General features: G+C 38.3%; 1 pseudogene; it reads left to right on the forward strand.

The window, feature by feature from the left end:
• Window positions 1-12,586: 12,586 nt before the first annotated feature.
• LOC141411197 (U6 spliceosomal RNA) lies at window positions 12,587-12,685 on the forward strand (annotated as a pseudogene).
• Window positions 12,686-20,805: the final 8,120 nt, after the last annotated feature.

Genomic DNA, 20,805 nt, shown 5'->3' on the forward strand with positions numbered 1-20,805 from the left:
GAGTACTTAATAGTGGCCCACCAAAGGCCAGTGGGGACAGACAGAATAGCTGTGCAAGCCAACAGGTCTTCAAAGACATTAGGATAACTATTATAATCTCTGTAAAGCTAGTTTAGACAAATAGTTATGAAATAGAATAGCAGAGGGTCCAAAAATGAACCCACCTGTACACAGTCAAGTTTCAGTTCAGTAAAGATATAGAACAATGCACTAGGGAAAAGAACATCTTTACAATAAACTAGATAGATCAAATATACATATGAAAATATGGGACCAAGCCCCACTACTTCACTCCATATTAAAAAAAATTAATCTAAGACAAAGACTTGAGTATAAAAGTTAGAGTTAGAAAAAAATGGCCTATTCTAAGAATTTTCTTAGGATATCAAAAGCACTAATCACAAATAAAAAAAATAACCTGGACTTCATCAAAATAAAAGTTTTTGTAACAACCAGTTAAAAAGAACGAAATATTTAAATACTCTTCTATAGATTTACCAATGGCCAAGAAGTAAATTAAAAACTACTCAACATCATTAGTCATCAGAGAAAAACAAAGAAAAATCAAATACATACAATTCCATACTCACTTAATGGTTAATATCAGAAAGACTGGCAATAAATGAATATTAACAAGGATATAGATCAATGTTACAACCATTCTGAAAATCTGAAAGTTTCTGATAGAACTATATTTATATACCTATATCTGAGCAATTCTACCCCTTGATATTTACCTGAAGGAAAATGAAAGCATATCCACAAAGAACAACTTTTACTAGAAAGTTCATAGCAGGCTTATTCTTAGCAGTCAAGAACTTGACACAGCACCTGCCTAGCAAGCATGAGGCCCTTAGTTCAAACCCCAATACAACAACAACAAAAAAAAAAGAATTTGAAACAATTCAAATGTCCAGAAATTAGAGAAGGAATACTATTAACAACAAAAAATGACTAAATCACAAAGAAATCAACCATACCGATGCACCTCACAAACATAATACAAGTGACTAAAGGCATACACAGAAGGGTACGTATTGTGAGGCTTAGATATACAAAGTCCAAAACCCATGGTAAGTACAAACCATGTAGGAGGAGTCACAAAGTGGTTGCCCAGAGCAGAGAGGATTCAGTAGAAAGGTCATGCATGAGATACTGATATTCTGAGGTGATGAAAATATTCTATATCTCAATCTGAATAGTGCTTACATGTGTGTATATAATTTTAAAAACTCATCAAACTGTATACATAATATCCATTCATTTTATTGTACATAAAGTATCTCAACTAAAAAGTCTAAAATTTAAAAATACATGTTGATACTATCTGGGGCAACTGGAATCACTTTACCACTTATCATTCTAACCCACCTAGACGACAGTCAGCTGGCAGTCTGTTTTGAGTTTTCTGGCAACCGTGTTCAAAGAAGTGTCCGTATTTTATCCAAAAGAAAAGGTCTCTGACATATGATGTCTTGTTAAAACACAAACAAGGATAAGCATATCATTAGCTAGCTATCACCTTGAAGCTAAATCAAGGTCATCATCTTTGTTACTAGTTTTTAGCTTCACTTGTTACAACGGCCTCCTTCATGTTCACTCACCTTGAGGCCCACACCTGTCTCCTTCTAATCTATTTCCCAACATACAATCAGTTATAATTATAACATATTTGTATCTGTAGTCTATAAAAATTCAAATATGACAACTCCCCCTTGACTACAAATAGAACACAAGCTTCCTAGTATGGCACATAATATACAATATAGCCTCACCCCTATATTCCTCCCTGGCCTCATCTACCACTCCTCGCTTCATACCTGTAAAACCCAGTTGTTAAATGTCCTTGTGCACACTGCATCATTTAAAATCCATCCCTGTGCCTTGCTCATACCCTTCCCTTGGCCTGCAACACCTCTTTTGCCTATCTTATGCTGAATTACTTACTCATCCTTTCCCAACCGAGCTCAGATGTCATCTTTTTGGGATGTGTTCCTTGAACACCAGCTTCCCACGGCACCCGGTGCAGACCTCTAGCTGAGCATTCAGCCTGTCTTTATTTCCTCAGCAGATACATTTTGGGCCTCTACTATACACCAAGCCTTGTTTAAGCTCTTAGAACACAGCAACTGGCCAAAACAAACCAATGTCTTAACTCCATTTAATTAGACTTGTTAGTTTGTCTTGTCTGACTAAATGGCCTGTAAATCCTAGGTTTTCATTTTTTTGGTGAGCACTGCTGATGCACACAGCTGCACAGCATAAACTCTTATGAACTGAAACAAGCTGAAAGATGGGATAAGACGTATGATAGCTCCACGCTGACTAGCAGGAGCTGAGATGAGACAGACCAATTCAGGACTGCCCGTGATACACAAGCCACAGAAGAAGACTTGTGGTGTACAGCCCAGCAGGGGGGCTCTGGAAAACATGAGGAGAGGAAGTGCAGAAACCAGACTTCACAAAATGCTGCCCTACACAACACAGCCAGAAATAATTTCAGGACCACATAAGTGCTGAGTTTTCAGTGGTGGCAGATCCCTGCTGACATCCCACCCAAAGATGTTTGATAGCTCCCCCATACTCCAAACCAGATGGCTCTGGATGGTAATCTACTTTCTCTCACCTTGGGGTGGCCAGAGGGGAAGTGGATTAGTAGTAGGTGGGCAATGGGTATGGGTTTTAAAAAATCATATCCATGACTGATTGCCTGAGATTATGTATGAGGTGTGAGTATAAAGTAACGAGAGCCATTTTCATGTGTTACTTGTCTTATGTTTAATCACACCTCATATATGGAATGTGTGTCATTTTATACAACAGTTGAAAATTGCCACAAGTGAGGGTATTTGGCAGGAAATGTTAAAATTGCTTTTGAGAGCTCTTTTACAAGGTAACTATACTCTAGCTTTTCTTCATAGTATATTTGTAATTTTAAGACTATGAAGAGTCTTTTTTCTAAAAATATGTAATTCCAGCCATGTTCACCTAAGAAAGAGAAATATTTCAATAGTTGTAGATTTTGACAGTTCTTATAAAATACTGGACAACGAAACTGGGTGAATGAAATCTTTAGTAAATATATAATAGACACATTTGTAGTTAAGGGGGGGAGTCACTTAAATTATGAAAACAAAAATAACAAAGAACCAGACATGGTGGCACATGTCTGTAATCCCAGCACTCAGGAGGCAGAGGCAAGAGAATCTTGAGTTGAGGCTGGCTTGGGCTACATAATGAGACCCTGAGTCAGAGAGAAAGAGAGAGAGAGAGAGAGAGGGAAAGAGGAGAGAGAGAGAGGGAGAGAAAAGGAAAGAGAGAGACAAAGGGAAAGAGGGAGATGAAGGGAAAAAGAGAGAGAGACAGAAATGAGAGAATATCAAAGAATTTCTGTAATGAATAATCACCATGATCTTGCAACATTACTATGATTATTCTCCTGAGATTCTCTAGCTGAGTCTAGGTAGGGGCTGAACAGACATTAAGACATTAGGCACAGGCTTATATGAAGTTTTAGAAAAAGAGTTCTTGCCGTTTCTAAAAAATCCTCACTGCTGAGTCACCAAGAGAATAACCACACCTAAAGCCTAAGATGTGAAGTTAAAGGTGTCAATGGAAAAGAAATAACAAGAAAACAACGAGCGATGAAGTTAATCTGACAGGACCTGTCTGTGGGCTCAAGGAATGCAATTAATTCCTTGACTGTCAGTAGCAGAGCTTCAGGGACAAATAGGACCAACCCAGCATGAAAAGCCAAAATGCCAGAAGTGACAGTTGTGCACAGCAAACCAGAAAAATGACAGGGGCCATTTGATCTGGAGCATGTCATTTTCAAAATGGCTTAAAGCAGTAATTCTCAAACTTTATTACTCAAAGAAATCACCTGGGATGCTTGTTGAAGGTACAAATTTCCCACTAAAGGAACAAGAATCTACATTTGATTCTAAGGCACTGGGAAAGGACGAATTCTTTCAGAATCATGACATTTCACTACAGCACACTGCATACCCAAATACTGACAAAACAGAGATCAAGAAAAAATAAAAGATTCAGCAAAATATTTATTTGGGAAATAAATCCATTTAAAAGTGTTTCCCCTAGTTTAATTATTTGAGGGGGTCTATATTCTTCAGAGTATATAAAAGTATGCAGTGAGAACTTAATTTTCTCTAGACTATGATTAATGACTGGAAAATCATGAACAGGAGAAATATAAAATTTAAGGCTAAGTTTTCAAAGCAAGCGGTTATAGTGTTAAGCAAGATGGATAGATGTGTGTTGCTGGAGGGTGATGGTGTGACATGGAAACCAAGGTTGGAAGCATTCATATTTGTATTGATCTAATTTGAGAATGCAAATGTAGCCTTCTGACTGAGAAGCCATTTGCAAATCTTGCCCAGAATTGCAAAGGGAGCTCAGAGTGTTCTTCTCCCACAGCCTCTGAAGGAACCACTTGCAGAGCCCGCCACCTGGATTCAACCACCGTGTAAAAGTAGCAGATGCCACTTCTCTCATTTATGTTGCTAAAAAGTCTAAAGCAAAATAAAAGATTGGTACCTGGGTTTAATTCTACTTTGATAGAAGCATTCCAATGCTGTGTTTCTAAAGATTCCAAGGGGATTGTTTAAATAATTGATGAGAAGGATCCCCAGTTAGGTTCTCATACACATTTTGTCACGAATATTTGTTCAGGAGCTTGTTCTGATTGGGAATTAAGAATTGCTTGGGAAGGAGTACCCTCCCTTGGGGTCCCCCCCAACTCTGAGGTGTATGCTCCCACTTCACTCTTTTTTAGCTCAATAAACTCTCCCACTGTACACTTAAAAACAAAAAGAATTGCTGGGGGAAAGCCTTCCACATCAGGACTTTTAAATAGTTCTATAGCTGTTAACTACTGGTCGATAAATATGTTCTACTGCATCTTTTTTTTTCTTGCAGTACTGGAATTTGAACTCAGGGCCTATACCTTGAGTCACTCCACTAGACCTTTTTTGGTGATGGGTTTTTTCCAGATAGTGTCTCATGGAACTATTTACCTGGGCTGGCTTTGAACTGCAGTCCTTCTGATCTCTGCCTCCTGAGTAGCATTTTCAATTTTAACATGAATATTCAGTATTTTGATGTGGGGCTTATGAACATAATGCTATAATTGAAGCAACATTTCCCTAACAGTGCATTGTGCTGCACACAAACACACTATCATGGCCACTGTAGTTAGGATAGCCTATGTGGGAGGAGAGGTGGAGGCTCAGATTGAAGACTGCTCTAATACTCCAGGTGATAAGGCTGAAGCCATGCTTTATCCCCCAGCCTGGGGGATGGGTAGGTGTAGGAAATGGTAAGGAGACATAGAACTTGATCATGATTGTAGGGAGAAGGAGAAATGAAGAGTGGCCCAGAGGTTGGCTTGGATGTTTCTATGAACCTCACATGAATTTTCCCACCTAAAAATATCCAGATCTTGCCCATCTGTGATAGCTGCGAGTCAAATTGATTGAGCCAAGGGGTATCTGCATTAAACTTTATTTCCAAGTGTGTCTCTGTGCATTTATAGTCAGTTTGGGCAACTGTAATAAAAACTAGTGGTTGGGGAAGTTATAAACAACAGGAATTTATTTCTCACAGTTCTAGAAGCTGGGAAGTCCAAGATCAAGTACCAGGAGATTTGACATCTGATGAAGACCATTTTCCCATTTTTCTACCTTCTGCTGAGTCCCCACAGTGAATAAGCTCTTTTGGGCTCTTTTATAAATAAGACCTAGGCACCTTCCCCAAAGTCCCTATCTCTTTATAGCATCACTGTACGTGTTTAGATTTTAACTTATGGCCAGGTGTGGTGGCTCACATCTGTTAATCCCAGCCACTCAGGAAGTATGGACAGGAGGATTGAAAGTTAAAGGCCAGCCTATGCAAAATTATTGAGTCATTTTCTCAAAAACAAAATACAAAACAGAAGGAATGGGGGCTTGGCATGAAGCCCTGGGTTCATTCAATGCCCTGGACCAGACAGATTTCAACATAGGAGTTTGGAGGAGATGTAAATATTCAGACCACAGAAGGCTGTTTCCAGATTAGCATTTTAATCCCTAGCCTTGGTGGCCTTCCCTAGTACAGGTGGGCCTCATCCAACCCTTTGAGGGCCTGAATAGAACAAGTGGAGGACAGAAAAATCCTCCATTTTGCTTCCGTCTATTTAACTGCATACATGAGCTAGGACATCGGTCCCCTGCCCTTAGGCTCAGGTTGGCACCATCAACTCCCCTGGCTCTGAGGCCTTCTAACTTGGACTGCAATTACACCATCAGCTTTCCTGAGGTTCCATTTTATAGATGGCAGATTACAGGATTTCTCTCCTTGCACCTTAAAATAAGCCCATTCTTCATAATAAACAGCTCATATGTGTATTTCCTATTGACTGTTTCTCCAGAGAACACTGACTAATACTTTACCCAGCAAAGCAAGCAGAAATACCACTTGTTCCATGTGTTTCTGAGACAGGTAAACTGGCCCCTCCTCTCCCAGTCCTATGGGATTAACAAACACACCAAGAAGTTGGGAGTTAAAAATAATAATAATAGACAAGTTTTCAAGCCTATGACACACCAGGAGACAGGAGGTCAAGAGGCCACTGAGACAGGAGAGTGATCTGTCCTGTTCTAAAACCCAATTAGAAACTGTCCCAGATAATAAGGGGAAAATTCCAGGTGGTAAGGGACAAACACATGTGTGAAACATTCACCTAAGTAACCTTTATGTTATTAGCATAGTATGAGACATGGGTCCCATAAAAACACATGATAGGAAAAAAGGTAGCCGTGCCCATAATCCCAGTGTTCAGAAAGCTGAGGCAAGAGGATATATCAAGTTGGAGGCCAGCCTGGGTCACGTAGGGAGACTGTCTCAAAAAAGAAGGGACAGGAGGGAAGGGAAAGGAAGGCAAAACTGTGTGAGATGTAATGAAGAGACAGGGACCCTGCCTACCCTGTAGATGGTAAAAAAGCTGAGCACATTTTTCTTTTGTTTGAGTCAGTTTGAGATTTCTGTCCCCCACGTACTAGCTCCCTTATGCTAGAGTCTGAGAATAAAGAGACTTAAAAAAATAAAATAAAAATAAAGAGACTGGTTCCTATGCCACCATGCTCTGTATAATTCTCTTGCTAGTAAAGACAAGAACCCTCAGAATTGGTAACATTCCCTGCTATTCTCACTAAGTAGCCACCTCTTTCTTCTGACCCTCCATAGAACTTTGCCTGTATTTCTCCAAAGTCTTTAATATTCCTAACCACTTGCAGGAATAATGCACACATAATGTTCCACTAAAGACTTTCATATCCAAGACCTTAGAATTCTGTTGGGTGAATAAGTGGAAATTTACCTATTATGCCTACCAGAAGTTTCTATCCTGAGACATAGTTTCAAAGCCAGGGTTCTTAGCATTTTTTTTTTTAATATGTTGTGTGCTCTGTTTGCAACCTGGTAATGTTTACAGGTATCTTTTCCAATAATGTTTTAAATGTATAAAGTAACATTCACAGAATTATAAGAAAAATCATTATACTTAAATATAATTATCAAAAATAGTTTTGAAAAACAAATGTGTAATTAATATAATACTGTGTGATTCTTTATAAATGTATTAAGTAACAAAATACTTTTAGAATATAGACAAATCAAAAAGAAAGTTTTTAAAGATTTAGTGAGAAGACTTACGTTTCTTAGATTGAATATTAAGCCATGGAGAGGTCTTTGAAAAAAACTATAGATAGGTCATATTGAATCGAAACTGATTTCCTTTTTTGTTATTATTTGTTACAGGTGTTAAAAATATGAGTTTTTGCAAATGTTTTATAGCTTTCATATCTGCTTTATAGGACAGGGACAGCTTTTGTTAAGGAAGACCTAAATTCTCCAAGATTTTTTGAGTCAAAATCCAACTATATTACAAAGCCAGAAGTTGGATTCTCAGCACTGAAAGAAGAAAAAACCAATTATAGTTCAGGTTTTCAACCTAAGACTAGTGAATTCCTCGCTGGGTAGCTCATCCTAATAGACTTTATATCAAAAAGCAAAAAGGAAGACTGGTGGAATGGCTCAAGAGGTAGAGCACTTGCACAAAGCCCTAAGTTCAAACGCCAGTACTGCCAAAAAAAAGGAAAAATATATTTCAAGTCAGGAGTGGCTTTGTTTCCACAGAGACTCAATTCTCCTCTTTTATAAAGAATCACAGAATCTGAGAGATTTAGTGATCTCAATTCAAAAATCAGAGACTTGGCTGCTATTTTAGTAGATTTAGTAAACCATAATCATCAATAAAGTAATATTCTTACGTGGGAAAATGATCTAAAATATTTTAGCACAATGCAAAATTTTCATTTTTATAACATTCATTTTCTATTAAAAATTTATCCTGAGGTGAGCGTGGTGGTGCACAGCTATAACCCCAGTACTCAGGAGAATGAGGAAGGAGGATCTTGAGTTCCAGGCCAGCCTGGGCTACACAGCAACATGATTTCTGACAAAAAAAAAAAAAAAAAAGACCAAAAAATTACACTGATTTGGGCAAATTATCTTAACTATCTAAATTATTAAAGCATTTTACAAGATGATCTTTTTACTCAATTTCCGTGCTATTCTCTGTTGTAAGTCACGATCCTATGGTAGATGTTTATGAGTTCCTTACATGGTAAGTAGGACAGGCATCAGCTTGGTTCCAGGCCACTCTTGCTATTCGAGTACTTGAGTGAACCAGGTAGTTGGAGATTTGCTGAGTTTACCATCCCTAGTCCCTCAACCCCATACTACACACCTCCGCAATCTCACCAGACTAGAATCTCAGTCTTCCCACAGTAGTCCAAGGAAGAGGTAAGCCTCTGCAATTCTTCCTAAGAGCCAAAGGAAAGCATTTTTCCAGAAGAAAAATCACAGAGGCTTAGTAAAGTCACATGCTCATGGAAAAACAAACCAGTAAAGTAGAGAGACCAGGGAGGAAAAGAAGAACTACTTTCTACCAGATATTTCTAACATATCACTTCATTTAATGATAAGGGTGTAAGTGCTGTCAGTCCTACTTTACATTTGAAACAATGTAGGATCAGAAGAATTAATTAACTTGTTAAAGATCACAAAGCTAGAAAGTCCCAGAGTCAAGTGTTTTGTTTGTTTGCTTGTTTTTAGGGGTTTTGAGGGTGGTACTGGGTTTTGAACTCAGGGCTTCATGCGTACTCTAGTGACAGAGCAGGTGCTCTATCTCTTAAGCCACTCTTCTAGCCTCCCACCACCATCAACCCAGAGTCAAGTCTTGGAGCTGATCTCTCCTTCCTCATACTGACACCTCCACCCAGTTTGAGATATGAAGACAAAAATATCCCTACCCTGACTCTCTCTTGCCCTGGAAATATTATGTCCATTTCCTTCTGAATCCAAGCTCTAAAAATGGCAGGCAAGAAAAGTAGGCAGACTTGAGTCCCTGGGGAAAGAAATCCAGGTCCTTTGACATTAGAGGTCAAAGACACAAGGGAAGTAGTCCCTGTTACAAATGTCAGACTGTGAGAACAGAAAAGCCAAGGCTTTTCCACAGCTCAGTGCCATTCTCACCAGGATACCACACACTCAACAGGTTTTCAACCAAGTCAATTACGATTTGTATTCATCAGAACACAAATGCAGCTTTGTGGCAACATATGTGGGAAATATGGCTTGAAAGATTGTTTCATCAATCTTCTCCTGTGTCCATATCTTTCAGGCCTGAGCCACAGAACTGCTTCTGATTAGCAAAATTAGCTCCCCTCCCTTCGGGTTCACATGTAACACAAAAGCCTTAACTTGAAGATAAGACTGATTACCCTCTTCAAGAAAAGAGCTTTCAACAGAAATCACAGTTCATTGGAAAAGTTTCCCTTGAGATGTAAACCAGAGGAAAAAACAGGCACTACAATGAAAATGTCACATATTCTATATTTTACCCTGAAAGGCAGCGCAAACATAGTAGTAGTAATTATGCAATTTATATTTATCTATTCTATTTTTCTGTCAAGATAATCCACAAATGTAAATAAGATTACAACTTTTTTAAAGTTTTACTTGTTTTTTGTGGTGTTAGAGAGCAAATCTAGGGCCCTACACGTTAGGCAAGTGCACTACCACTAGTTATACCCCTAGTCCCTGCAATGCTTTTTATTTTGTTTTATTTTTTTTCCATTTTTCTTTTATTATTCATATGTGCATACAAGGCTTGGTTCATTTCTCCCCCCTGCCCCCAATCTCTCCCTTACCACCCACTCCGCCCCCTCCCTCTCCCCCCCACCCCCTCAATACCCAGCAGAAACTATTTTGCCCTTATTTCTAATTTTGTTGTAGAGAGAGTATAAGCCATAATAGGAAGGAACAAGGGGTTTTGCTGGTTGAGATAAGGATAGCTATACAGGGCATTGACTCACATTGATTTCCTGTGCGTGGGTGTTATCTTCTAGGTTAATTCTTCTTGATCTAACCTTTTCTCTAGTTCCTGGTTCCCTTTTCCTATTGGCTTCAGTTGCTTTTAAGGTATCTGTTTTAGTTTCTCTGTGTTAAGGGCAAAAAATGCTAGCTAATTTTTTAGGTGTCTTACCTATCCTCACCCCTCCCTTGTGTGCTAAAGCTTTTATCATGTGCTCAAAGTCCAGTCCCCTTGTTGTGTTTGCCCTTGATCTAATGTCCACATATGAGGGAGAACATACGATTTTTGGTCTTTTGGGCCAGGCTAACCTCACTCAGAATGATGTTCTCCAATTCCATCCATTTACCAGCAAATGATAACATTTCGTTCTTCTTCATGGCTGCATAAAATTCCATTGTGTATAGATACCACATTTTCTTAATCCATTCGTCAGTGCTGGGGCATCTTGGCTGTTTCCATAACTTGGCTATTGTGAATAGTGCCACAATAAACATGGGTGTGCAGGTGCCTCTGGAGTAACAGTCTTTTGGGTATATCCCCAAGAGTGGTATTGCTGGATCAAATGGTAGATCCATGTCCAGCTTTTTAAGTAGCCTCCAAATTTTTTTCCAGAGTGGTTGTACTAGTCTACATTCCCACCAACAGTGTAAGAGGGTTCCTTTTTCCCCGCATCCTCACCAACACCTGTTGGTGGTGGTGTTGCTGATGATGGCTATTCTAACAGGGGTGAGGTGGAATCTTAGCGTAGTTTTAATTTGCATTGCCTTTATTGCTAGAGATGGTGAGCATTTTTTCATGTGTTTTCTGGCCATTTGAATTTCTTCTTTTGAGAAAGTTCTGTTTAGTTCACCTGCCCATTTCTTTATTGGTTCATTAGTTTTGGGAGAATTTAGTTTTTTAAGTTCCCTATATATTCTGGTTATCAGTCCTTTGTCTGATGTATAGTTGGCAAATATTTTCTCCCACTCTGTGGGTGTTCTCTTCAGTTTAGAGACCATTTCTTTTGATGAACAGAAGCTTTTTAGTTTTATGAGGTCCCATTTATCTATGCTATCTCTTAGTTGCTGTGCTGCTGGGGTTTCGTTGAGAAAGTTCTTACCTATACCTACTAACTCCAGAGTATTTCCTACTCTTTCTTGTATCAACTTTAAAGTTTGTGGTGTGATATTAAGATCCTTGATCCATTTTGAGTTAATATTGGTATAGGGTGATATACATGGATCTAGTTTCAGTTTTTTGCAGACTGCTAACCAGTTTTCCCAGCAGTTTTTGTTGAAGAGGCTGCTATTTCTCCATCGTATATTTTTAGCTCCTTTGTCAAAGATAAGTTGGTTATAGTTGTGTGGCTTCATATCTGGGTCCTCTATTCTGTTCCACTGGTCTTCACGTCTGTTTTTGTGCCAGTACCATGCTGTTTTTATTGTTATTGCTTTGTAATATAGTTTGAAGTCAGGTATTGTGATACCTCCTGCATTGTTCTTTTGACTGAGTATTGCCTTGGCTATTCGTGGCCTCTTGTGTTTCCATATAAATTTCACAGTAGATTTTTCAATCTCTTTAATGAATGTCATTGGAATTTTGATGGGAATTGCATTAAACATGTAGATTATTTTGGGAGTATCGACATTTTTACTATGTTGATTCTACCAATCCATGAGCATGGGAGGTCTCTCCGCTTTCTATAGTCTTCCTCAATCTCTTTCTTCAGAAGTGTATAGTTTTCCTTGTAGAGGTCTTTCACATCTTTTGTTAGGTTTACACCTAGGTATTTGATTTTTTTTGAGGCTATTGTAAATGGAATTGTTTTCATACATTCTTTTTCAGTTTGCTCATTGTTAGTGTATAGAAATGCTAATGATTTTTCTATGTTGATTTTATATCCTGCTACCTTGCTATAGCTATTGATGATGTCTAGAAGCTTCTGAGTAGAGTTTTTTGGGTCTTTAAGGTATAGGATCATGTCGTCCCTGCAATGTTTTTTAAATGATTGAGGATGAAGACTTTATTCATTCTTTCGTTATTAATGTTTTTACCATCATACAACAATGTGCTAAGCACAAAAAACCACTAGAGAAGTGAACAAGACAGACACAATGCCTGCCTTCATGGAACTTACAGACTAAGAAGAATTTTAAAAGAACTCAGCCTTTTACCCTCTTCAGCAGCTCAAGTATTAAAATTGGAATGACACAGAGAAAATTAGCAAAGCATGAGGATGACGTGCAAATTCGTGAAGTGTTCCATATTCTTAAGCACCCAGAATCTTACTTACAAGGTCAAACTATAAAGAACCACTTGGAAGAACATTCTTGCAACACTCATATCTAGAGTAGTAAATTGATTCTTATGAGTCAGGAAGAAAGAGACAGTAACTAGAAATTTAGATTTTAGATGGAGCTTCATGGGAAAGGAAATCCAAGAAACATGAAAACTTTCTCAGCCACATTAGCAATCTGGAAATGAAACATAAAACCACAAAGAGGTATTATTACAGCCTTACCATATCCACAAAAAGGAAACGATCCAATGATAATTAAGTTTTAGTAGTGATATGAACTCTTACTTTGGAAATCATCATTTTGGAAAATAGTTTGCCATTCAGTGATCCAATGAGAAAAGTGAATAAAAACTGGAAACAAATAAAAATAAAAATTTTGTTCTTAAAAAAAAAAAAAGAGCAAAAGAACCCAGTCTTAGCCCTCAATTCTGTCATACACATCTATGCAGCTATAGCAAAGGAGTATAAAAAGAACAGAATTTAAAAAAAATTTTTAAATCCATTTATTCACGTGCATACATACTAATTTTTCTGATTTTAAAACTAAAACCTCTTAACTTTTAACATACTTTAAATACTTCTGTGTTGTAACCTGTTTAACAGAGTGTAAAAAACATGGTTCATTATAAGTTATTGACATATTAAAGGAATATTTCATTCTTTTATTATGTAGAAAAAAACCCTAGTTTTCTAGTTTCCTGTAATTAGGGTAGATATACATCATGTCACAGGTATGACTGAAAAGAACAGAATTTTAAGTCAAAAGCCCAAAGTCCTTGCCTCAGTCCTACCACTGTCTCCATGAGGAGCCCATAACACCCATTTAGGCAAAAAAGGGAAATTTACTATAAACATGTGATAGAAATAATATTTTTAAAAAATGTAAATAGTCTTAGTTTCTCTTAAAACTTCCCTTATTCTTTCTCTACCTCTCTCCCAGGTGTCCAGGTTTTTATGATGGACGATGAAGATAATAGGAAGAAAAACTAAGAAACAAGGGACAGGAAAAAATAAAGGGAGAAAAATGAGACATAAATCACGTGAGATGGAGCACAAAGAGAGTTTTTGAATTTGTCATGTAAGTGCTTTCAAATAGGCATGGGGAACTAACAATCAGGTGAAAACAGCTTAAAAAAAAACAAAAGTGCTCCTATAGAATGTGAATTGACTGATAAGAGGACTCAAGAGCAGAATTCCTTTAAATAACTTTTTACATGTTTCTTTATAATCCTTACAAGCACTGGGTCAAGTGGGAGCACAACTTCCATCACAGCTCTATCCATACATTTTTTTTTAAACTTTATTTCCAATAAAAATTAGAAGCACTTTCTCAAGCCCATTCACATTAGGCACCAAGCTCTGTCACAGTGAAGCAGGGTCTAAAAGTCAGGACCGCCCTGCAATCCTCTTAGGAATTCTGCCTCCTAGTTCTCCTTCCTTCTTCCCACTCCTCCCTCCCCCTTCCTCTTCCCACTGCTTTCTAATTATGAGAGGCAGAAGACAAACACAGTCCTGTGGGGCAGACAGTTTGGTTTTCTGTCATACCAGATTCTGGTATGGCAGAATCAGGACATATGACTGACCCAATTGAAGTCACCATCTACCCCAGTGCAATCATTTATGGGAACAAGGTGGTGCTTTTGTTCCCTCTATGTTTTTATTGCCTGTCTCTAAAATGAAGATGATAGTAACTTCTAGCCCTCTCAGAAGATGATTATGATTTTTTTCCTTTATGAGATGAAGTCCTGCTGTGTAGCCCAGGCTGGCCTTGAACTCTTGATCCTTATCTCTCCTGCAACTGCCATGCATCACCATACCCTGACCAATGCAATTATCGTGATCTTTAAGTGAATAAGCACAGCTAAAGTGACTTAAAATGGTAAAGCGCTCTTTAAAGTCACACAGTAGTTGGATACAATGTATTTGTTATTTATCATAATGAATAATACCGTATTGATTCCAATTCTGCCCCTGCTCTCAAACAATCGTTTCAATTTTCAGCCGGTGTGGCTGCTTTGGCTCTCAGGAGATTGGATCGTGACTTGAAAGGCTTATGTTTTTCTTCCTCAGTATAGTGTGTGTTCCTTCTTGGCCACATCCCCTTCTGAGACAGCAATGAAAACTAGGGTCCCTTTTCCCACCTAAGCACCCATGCATTCCTGCATGTGGCGTTTTTAAGGTGATTTCACCCAACAGGTGATAAGCTCAGAACCTGTTCTCTAGCTCAAGTCCCAAAGTCACCCCAGAACCTTAGTGACCTCCAGCTCTTTTGTCCATGAAGAAAAGAAAGGGGGAATTACCTTCAACCAGTTTTACTGTTGTAAATGAATAAGAGCAGAAAATCCAAGGTATGGGTAGAGAAGGAAGAAAAAAAAAAAAACTGCCTCCACTTAGAAGGTTACAAATTCCATTTTTCTATTTCCAAAGGCCATTTTCTTTCCAATATGTCACATAGTAAACATTGTCCCTTGTGTCGGTATGGAATCAGAATTAGCGTGCTTACTTCTATCTTCTTTATTTCTTTCAGTAGAGTTCTTTCTTAATTTATGGTGGTAACACTATCCAGTATGACTCTTTACTCTTTATCAGTTTTTACTGTAAGACAGTGAAAATCTGAACATAAAAATATATGTATTTGTCAGACTTTTCATCATTAGCACAAAACATCTGACATAAAAATTTTTGGAAGACATTTTAGCTCACAGTTTCAGAGGTTTCAGTTCATTATGGCAGGGAGGGTATGATGGAATAGAGCCAGAGCTGTTTAATTCATGGCTACCAGGAAGCAGAGAGAGAGAGAGAGAGAGAGAGAGACAGAGAGAGAGAGACAGAGAGACAGAGACAGAGGCAGAGAGGGGCCCAGAATAAGATACAGCCCCCACAAGAACACACCCCACTGACCTACTTCGTCCAGCTGGACTCCACCTCCTAAACTTCCTACCACCTTCCAAAATAGGGTCACCATCTGGGGACCACACATTTAAAACTTGAGACTTTGGGGGATACTTCATATCCAAACCACAAGAATATATATTTATAATCAGATATATATTTATGCAAAATGAGATATCAACATGATCATTCAATTTACATTTAAATGTGACTGGTTTTCATTTTAGTATGTTTAGATGGCATTCTAATTAAACCAGAAATTTGATTATGTATTCTAATATCTATTTGACTCATTAAAAAAATCATCAAATTATGCCAATCAAAATAAATATTTGTGCAATGAACAAAATTTGGACCAAACCCTGTGTTCATAACTAGATTTTAACTAAAAGTATGTGGAAAATGTCACATTTACCACCACAGAGCTGCAAATATTTTAATATGTAAGAACAAATCTTATTTATTGATCATCATATTTCATCTAACACATTAAATCCTAATAATATTAACCCAGAGCATATAGAAATCTAGCATCCAAGCTCCCATTTTTTTTGAACAATTTGGCCATATGTTAGTTATAATCCTGCATAGGCAGCAACAAGATGGCGGAGACCATGTGTTTACCATCCAGCACCATGGCAAGATGACTGCTATGGTGGTAGACCACTGAAGGAAGCAGGTGGCCCCGTTTTCTGTGACCATGTGGTTTTTCCAAAGGGCGTTTAGATGAAACATAAAGCCATATTATATACAATATAGATGTATAAACTAAACATCAAACACAGAAAAAAAATGGGAAATTTTCTTTTTTTTTCCCATTGGGCCCCCAGAAGTCCCCAGAAGTCAAAAGGGATTGGAACCGAGAGACTTTCCCAAACTAAAGAATAGTTTGGAGAACAAGATAAGAGGAATGGAAGATTTGTAAATCCTAAAGACTTAAACTTCCATTTCAATGTATAAATTGGGACCATCCTTGAAGCAAATTTACCTAGATAAGGTTTCAAGGCTCCTTAAGTGACCTATCGTGCTCATTTGCTAAATTGTACCCATTTTCTGCCATTAAACCTGAATTAAAATCCCAGTTGTGTCGTTTATTAGTCACGCACATGTCTGCCCAATCTGACCTTAGGGGATGTCTCTTTGACAATTTGAAATTTGCCTTGATGGAAGTGTTTATGCCAAGGAAACTGATGAATTGCTACAAAGGAACTGTTGATTTTTTCATTTTGTTGATGGGCTAGCCTTAAGAAAGCAGTAAAGTTAGCAATGCAGATCAAATGTTAAACTCATGTCTTTGTCATCACATTTTGAATGGCATAAAAACCTGTAGGAACATTGGCCCAGCATTGGAAGACTATTATCCAATTTGCAAAACATTTGTTCCTCTCACCAACAAATGAGTGAAATTCTTCCCATATATTTTCATTTTCTCATTTTCATCTGAAGCATTAATATAAATAAAGTTAAGCATGGTGATACACTCTTGTAATCCCAGCACTGAAAAGGCCAAGACAGCAGATCTCAAGTTCAAGGCCAGTCTAGGCTATATTAAGACTCTGCCTCAAAAAACAGCATTAATACAAGTAGAATCATCAATGTTCATGTTCGAAACACATTAGAGCCAGTTGTTAAAAGATTTAATAGCACAACACTTTGTGTACATAAGAAAGCTACAAGATCATGATTATAAGGAAGCAATTCATAAATTAAAGTTATGGATGAAGTACTAATTTTAAGTATTTCCATATGTAATGATTTAAAGGTAAAATAATAATTCAAAAGTGGACAAATATTCCAGAAAATTCAACATTCTTCAAAATAAGTCATAACAATAAATTATTTATCTCTTCCCTTTCCTTTCGTTCCTTCCCTCTACAAATATACACTGAGCCCCTCCTATGGTGTAAAGCACTGTTTTATTGTCCCTGACCTGATGGAGCTCCCAAAGCACATACTTATACAAACAAATATTTAAGGGTCAAATTTGCTAATCACTATAAAAACTAAGAACAGTTCATGTAGACTAGAAGTACAGAAGAACATCTTTTGGAAAATGACTTTAAAGCTGATAGAAGAAGAGTGGGCATAAACCCATGAAGCAGGTAAGAAAGGGAACCCCACAAAGAGGGAACAGGATAAGCAAGAGTCAGGAGAGGATTAAAAAGCTTCACAGGCAGGTGAGTCTAATGACAGGTGACCAAAAGTAAAGGGCTGCATGTGAGTGGTGACAGGCTGGAGCCCAATTGCAAAGGTCCTTATAGATAATGGTGAGAGCTTTGGTATTCATTCTGAGTGGTGAGATGCCATCATGGCATCTTAAAATTGCTTGGGGAGTTGACACAATGAAAATTAAAAGTCACTTTAGTGCCACAGGGAATTAAGATGAAATCTACAACACAGGAAGTAATACAATCTAATCCTTTGTTCTTTTGTCTTGCATTACCTTTCATGGTTTTGGACATTAAATAGACAAAGATCAAAAGAACTCAGTTCTGTCAGCTCCAGATAATCTAAAGAAAATAATATCATCAAAATACTTTGGTTTTGTCTTCCTATATTTAACCCACATTAGAGTCAGATTAAATTTGGTTTTTTTTCTTGAGATTCATATGCAATTAATTCAATACACCCATTCCACATGGTCCAGTTGTCTCCCAAGATTTCTGTAGTTTTCCAGGGACTTCAATTTGCTTGGTCATCTGGTACATGAAGTTATGCCAGGCACATCTTGTACTTTTCCTATACCAACCCTAAATCAGCTTTACCTAGTTTCCTCCCTCCCTCCCTTCCTTTCCTACTCCTTCTCTTTTTCTTTCTCTTCTTTTCTCTGTCTCTCCCTTTCCCTCTCCCTTCATCCCTCCCTTCCTGTTCTCGTCTGTCCTAAAAGCCAGGAGTTTATTCTGGTACCTACACTTCCAATACAACATTGCATTCATTCTTGTTTCTCTTTTTCCATATTTGTAAATTTCCTTTCTTATGGCTCCCATTATCCTAAATATATTTACCTATTTGTTCATGCTTAGAATACACAGACAATTGTTTCAGATTTCTAAACCATACCACCAAGAAACCACTACCTCTATTTTTTTTTTTAATGAAAAACATACAATTCAGAATGGCTTAAATGATTTACCTGGGAGACTTGTAAATGGCAGAGTCAAGATTACCCTTCCATTCTTCTTACTCCTCCTTCTGTGTCCTCCCCACCATTTGTTTTTTCAAGATGATAAAACAAAATAATGAGTAGGTATTTTATCGGTACTTGGAATTAATCAATGCCACACTGTAAAATAGTACTCAAGGTGTCAGAAACATGAGAGAGTATGGATGACGCCAGTTTTGACAACTGTTTTGGGCAAGTTCTATACTTTTCATGAAGCAAACATTAAAGTACAGAAAACATGCTAAAAATAATGTATGACTTCCAATGCACTTTTTTTTTTTTAAAAAAATTAGCCAATGAGATCAGTGAACTGGTTCCATTTAGATGGATACAGATTACTGGTAGTTTATTTTGATGCCTGTGAGCTTTTTCTCCACCCTGCACCCACTCACACTCTGAAGCAGGCTAAGCAGTAGGGTAGGAGGGATCCCAGTTCCCTAGATGGGGAGAGTTTCTTTGCTAGAGAATCATAGGGTTAAGGCTGCAAGATCTGGAATCTAGCATGAAAATTCTTAAATATTTTAAGGTTGCAATTACACAGTGTTGTCAATTCATATACAATAGTCACTTCCTTGTGACCATTTTAAGTGTCCTCAATGGCAGAGGCCAGGTACAACTAGGCAGAGGAAGCCAAACAGCATAAAGAGACTGAAAATAGAAGCAAAGTTGCTATTGTGTTTTCTTTGAGAAAACAGAGGCTCTGAAAGAGCACAGGTGTCATACGGCCTCACTACCGCCTGCTCTTGGAAGCAATCATTATGCTACCATGATGGTGAACTGTAATTATCAAGTATGTCACACCACACATTTTTGCAAAACAGAGTAAAACATCTTCCCTTCTCCCTCCTGGAAGAAGGAGTAAGAAGACTTTGCCCACACCTTTAAGAATTAAGAGGCGTTGGGAAGAGGAAAGGCAGCTCTGTCTCACTGGGTGCTCCTCGAGTGTGGTTCTGCATCTTGACCTTTCCAGGGCCACCTGGTGCCACAAGAGTGAGATAAACAGGAGTCAGCGAGCTCTCACATACTATTTCTGAAGAAAGCCATTGTTCCTGTGGTCTTAATTTTTAAAAAGGATTTTTTAAGTGGACTCTTGGAATAAAACTTTCATCCAAAGAACCTAAAGAAAAAACCAGAATGCTGCGATTTGCACTGGTTGGGGGGATTGATGACGTTGGTGGATTATTGTTTCCATCCTCAGTCTGTCTCTCCACCCAACTCCCCTAGGACATCAGGATGTGGCTTAGGGCCCAGACTTTGCCTGGCTTCCTCTCAGCCCAGGAAAAGCACACCCAGCAAGTTCTACCCCAGTTTCTCAGAGCATCTAGAAGACACTGGGTGCTCACATTTCAGCCTCCCAGCCAAGGCTGGTAGGATCTGGCTCTTTGAAGCTAGCCTAGTCTCTGCTGTCCTGAATTCTGTTTTTTTTTTTTTTTTTTTTTTTGGTGAGACTGGGGTTTGAACTCAGGGTTTCACGCTTGCAAACCCTACTACTTGAGTCGCACCTCCAGTCTATTGTCCTGGCTATTCTGGGGATGAGATCTGGAGTGCTATTTGCCTGGACTGTCCTTGAACCATTATCCTCCTGATCTCAGCTTCCCAAGTAGCTAGGATTACAGGCATGAGCCACTGTGCCCAGCTCTGAATTCATTTTAAAGTAGCTCCTGTTGTGAAAATAGAGTAAGTGTTCATAGGCAGATGAATGGATAGGTGAAATGTGTATTCCACGTACACAATGGAATATTATTTAGCCTTCTAAAAGGAAGGAGACTGTGATATGTGCTACAATATGGATGACCCCTAAAATGTTACGTACACAGAATAATCCAGGCATAAAAGAACCAACACTGTATGATCGCATTTACATGAGGTAGTAGTCAAATTCCTCTTCCTCACAAGCCTGGCAATCCTCTTCCCTGGCAGTTTTAGGCCCAGGTAAGCCCCACCTAGTCCACAAATTCTTCATCTACGTTCCCATCAGAAGCCGTCTTCCCTTCTGTCTCACGCACCCATCCTTTGGTGTGCAATTCTGTGGTAGCA

This window comes from Castor canadensis, chromosome 9 (genome assembly GCF_047511655.1).
Source record: "Castor canadensis chromosome 9, mCasCan1.hap1v2, whole genome shotgun sequence".
Classification (NCBI taxonomy): Eukaryota; Metazoa; Chordata; class Mammalia; order Rodentia; family Castoridae; genus Castor; species Castor canadensis.